This window comes from Euprymna scolopes, chromosome 1 (assembly GCF_053919585.1).
Source record: "Euprymna scolopes isolate OS-2025 chromosome 1, ASM5391958v1, whole genome shotgun sequence".
In the NCBI taxonomy this organism is placed as follows: domain Eukaryota; kingdom Metazoa; phylum Mollusca; class Cephalopoda; order Sepiida; family Sepiolidae; genus Euprymna; species Euprymna scolopes.
This window is the reverse complement of record NC_136482.1, coordinates 154579721-154584656: the sequence shown is the minus strand read 5'-3', so window position 1 is coordinate 154584656 and position 4936 is coordinate 154579721. Positions and strand designations below refer to the sequence as shown.

The 4936-nt window shown below is 30.0% G+C and overlaps 1 pseudogene; it reads right to left on the bottom strand.

The window, feature by feature from the left end:
- Positions 1–854: 854 nt before the first annotated feature.
- LOC145284873 (U2 spliceosomal RNA) lies at positions 855–980 on the bottom strand (annotated as a pseudogene).
- Between the last annotated feature and the right edge of the window lie 3956 nt (positions 981–4936).

The following is a 4936-nucleotide window of genomic DNA, read 5'->3' as shown; positions in this document are numbered from 1 at the left end:
CGAATATCACAGTTAAATTTGTTTTATGATATGAAGAAATTATTAGGTGGTTAGAAAAGGGTGCCCATTTTACGTTAAATGTATATAGGAAAGTGATCTCCCACTTTTTGAAAAAGTATTTTTTTATATAATGAAAACCACTTATCTGCCCCAAATTTAAATGTGATATTCGTTTTCAGCACCATCGAAAACCATTAAAAGTCGTCATTTTCAAGTTTTTTTTGAGGAGTTGGAAAGAAACTTTACATTGACCATTTTTTTTTTCTAGACGCTGGGTCACGTCGTAAAAATTGACCATTTTTAATTTAAGATATTAAATAAATTATAAAGAAAATCTGTTTCGCAGACAATTAAACACATTATAATTATTATAATAAATCCTGGGCAACACCGATAAAATTTTATAAACAAAAAAAAAGAAAAAGAGCAGGGGATGATGTGTATCTGATTAACTCTTCCCTTGTGAGGATGCAAGTTAATGAGGACATTAGTTTTATTTTTCTCTAACAAATAAAAAAGGTTACTTAAAAATTAAGAATAAGCGAAAAAATTTCCTCCGAATTAAAAATAACAAGGCCGATAGCCATTAGTCGCATGCTCTCGTGTAATGAATGAATTTGTGAATGTAGGATTGACATGAAATTCTTAAAGATAAACTAAAATGACCGAAAAATGGGCTGAAATAACTTAAATAAATAAAAAATAAATGACTTAGAATGACTTAAATGAACTTAAGGATGAATTGAATGACGTTAAGAGTGACTTGAATGCTTACAAAATAACTGGAATCCTTCAAAAACAATTTGAATGATCTGGAGAATGACTTGAATGACTTTGAGACTGACTGGTTGTAAAGTGGGTGATCATTTTACATTAAATTTATACAGAAAAGTGATCCTCCACTTTATATCACAATAAGTACAGCATGTAGTAAGAACAGATACTACACTTTGATCTTGGCCAAAAGACTAAGAAAAGGGGGTATTTATTTGCACCCCCATCGAGCAAATTAGGCACAAGGCCGATTTTTAATGTGAGGAGTGAAGGGGAAATGGGGGAAAACTCCCCGGGGTGTAGGCGAGCTGGATAGTGACATTTGGTATGAAGGGTTGCCTCTACATTGACCAAGGTCTTATATGTGAGATTGTTATTTATTTGCCCCCCACCGAGTAAATTAGGCACAAGGCCGATTTTTAATGTGAGGAGTGAAGGAGACAATTTGTATGAAGGGTTGCCCCTACATTGACCAAGGTCTTATATGTGGGATTACCCTCACATATGGTCTTTGCTTGCAGTATCTGCCGGAATAGATACTACACTTTGATCTTGGCCAAAAGGCCAAGAAAATCTTAAAAAGCTAAGAACAACATCTATTAACAACAAACCTTTGATCTTAACCAAAAAAGCAAAGCACAAAAGTGTTACGGACAGACCGAAAGACCGACCGACCGTCCGACCGACCGTCCGACCGACCGAAATGAAAACAAAAACAGGAAATATTTAATAACGTAATTTTTCAATTAAACTACCACAGTTATTTCCCCTTTTGGTTTTCTGGTTTTTGATTTGAAAATAAAACGGTTTCAGATTTCAGATATAATAAGCTAAATCAAATATAACTTTAAATTTAAATAAACTAAATAATGAAAAATGTTTTAATTAGTACAGTTGAAACAAAGCTATTATGTAGAATAAGTAATGTCATCGAGGTAATTATTTAAATAGATTTCATTTAATGTGATATGTTAATGACCGTAACTCAGTAATGTAAAAGTAGTTTTAAGAATCCTATATATTGAATGTACATATAGGATGTAATGTCTCCGATGACAGAAGTATCATAACATGGGCATTAATAATATTTCATCACAAGGAAAAGTGTACACACACACACACGTGGCCTTTATATTTATTTGGTCATTGGTAGTTGTACACACAGACACACACACGAACGCTACTACTTTATATATACATATATATATATATATATATATATATATATAGAGAGAGAGAGGTGGGGAATTAGACCATTAGTCAATAAGAGTAAAGTTTAATTTAATGTCTTAATACTTTAAAAGAACAGTGCTCATAGTACTGCAGATATATACTTAGCTCAATAGGTATATTTATCCTAGAGCTATATTAATATTGAGGATAATGATTAATAATTGTAAATTATGAATAAGTTAAAAAAAATTAAATTGAGTGTAAGATCGTTTCGGAAACGATATTCATTTTATTAATATTAACAATGATTGACAATGAATGTGTTATTGAACATAGTCTCCTCAGCAGTATAAATGGGATGGGGATAGGGTAAGACACACAAAATGAACCTAGCATTTTTGTAGTAAGGTGAATGAATCTGAAAATAGTTGGAAACAAGAAAAGTTTTTCATGTAAATTGTGTATTGATAATGAAAAGAATTTTTAAATTGGATGAATATTATGTAATATAAACAAATTGATAAGTTAAATTTTGAAGAAAGAGATTTATATTTAAAAAGAAAAACTATTTGGAAGCAATTTTTTTTTATTATACCTATAAGGTGAACGGCATGTCAATAATTGTTTTATGTTTGTCACTATATATATATATATATATATATATATATATATATATATATATATATATATATATATATATGGTAAAACTGGTAATTAGTAAAAACCTGAAGAGAGTGTTCAATACTATTGCAGAGAAAATATGTTTTATTTTTTTATTACCGTTTTATCTGTTTGGTTACATATGTTTCAGATGTTGGACCATGCTTATGATCTAACAGCCTCGTCAGACCTTATAGAAGGACAACAACATGCCTATATATATATATATATATATATATATATATATATATATATATATATATATATATATATATATATATATATATATATATAGGCATGTTGTTGTCCTTATTTTTATCATTAATATTATCATCATTATTAACTTTATCAAGAATTAATTAATTTTTTTTTTTAAATAAACTTAGGAATAAATATCACTATTAATAAAATATTGTACATGTATAGTACATGAAATTAGAATTAGCTTTTTTGATTTAAGAAGTAGACATAACATCATTGTTTACCTAACGTAATTATTAATCTTTATCCTCAATATATATATATATATATATATATATATATATATATATATATATGTGTGTGTGTGTGTGTGTGTGTGTACTACAATGGAAAAATGCGAGCATGAAAAGTAATATGGTTAAGCTTAAACATGGAAAAATAAAGGGCTAATTGTTAAGACTGGAAAGGAAAAGGACAAGATATGTTAGTAAATGAATATAATAAATTAATAACTTAAAATATTGCAGCATTAAAAATTGATTATATAATGTTACAAATTGAATTTTAAAGAAATTCTCAATGCTGCAATATTTTAAGTTATAAATTTATGTTTTTTACGAGAATATATTGTCCTTTTTCCCCAGTTTTAATAACTGGTCCTTTACTTTTCTACTAGAAACCACACTAAAGACCATAACTGTGGTCTGAAAATGGTCCTTTCATCATAACATGGATCGGTAGAAAGATGAGTTGTATAGTGGCGCATCTCCGATCTTGCTCGTTGAACATTGTGTCACTTTTAGACATGTTAAAAGGCTCATCGCTCTTGGAATTTGTTCACAACTGGCCAACTAGTAGATGGTATGCTACAAAAATAAAAAAGAAAAGAAAACCGGGTTTCATCCAACGGAAATGGAACTATGTCGTCTTTTTTATAGCGACAATTTTATTGTTCCACTTCAGTCAAAAAGGCGTTATCTAAGAAATAGACACTGTAAAAATGTAGGGGTCCTGCTTTTATTTTTAACTTATAGTTTAATATTCATATATTATCAAAAATGTATCTTTAATAAATGACGGGCGAAATATTTAAATATGAAAACATGATTGCACGTATAAATTGTATACTTTTATATGTTCTATGCGGCTCATTTTTACTTGTTAAATCTGAAGAAATTCATCAATATTTTAATTACAGCAAACATTTAGGTACATATATCATATCACCGTTGTGTATTTTGGATCACTTTTGGAGTCAAAATTGAAAAATTGGTACTTAACACAAAAAGACAACTTATAATCAAATAAAATTATAAATAACACCGTACGGCGGGGCAAACACCGTAACGAGGAGACGGAAAAACATCGTATTCGACATTGTAAACTGGAAAAACCATAATGTAAAAACGGCTGCTAAGGAGACAAAATTTAAAAATTGGTACTCAACACAAAAAGACAACTTGAAACGATTCTGAAAAGAAAACAAGTATGGCAGTCTTAACATCTGACATAGGTTAGACATTAAAGCCATAGACTAAAAATAATTCCTAGCACAGCATGAACATTTTTTAACACAAAATATATGAGAAATCAACTTGATAAATCTAAGAAGCTTAGCACAGTAGAACCCCGAGATATGGCATTAAAAATTAGTAACAAAATACAATACAGTATATAATGCACATATTTATAATCAAATAACATTATAAATAACAGCGTAGGCGGGACAAACATCGTAACTAGGAGCCTGAGAAACATTGTATTCCACAGTGTAACCTGGAAAAACCGTATCCGAGGGCCACCATATACCGGGGTTATACGGGACACAAAAAATCATATGTGAGAACTTATACCACTTCAAAATACACTGCATCATATATAGAGTACTGCGAATTCGAACTTTTAGGCACGAAATATTTCCATAAATAATTAGTCTATATATAAAGTGCAAAATATGTGTGCGTGAGTTTGTATGTCTGCCAAAAATTTTTGACACACGCGACGGATCCTCACGAAATCGATATCGTTTCCAAGCTCCACCCTTTGGACGACAAATATTGAAAAGTTGGATAAAACATTCATTTCTTCACCCTCAACTGGGCAGTTTTTTACAAGGAGGGGTCGGTTT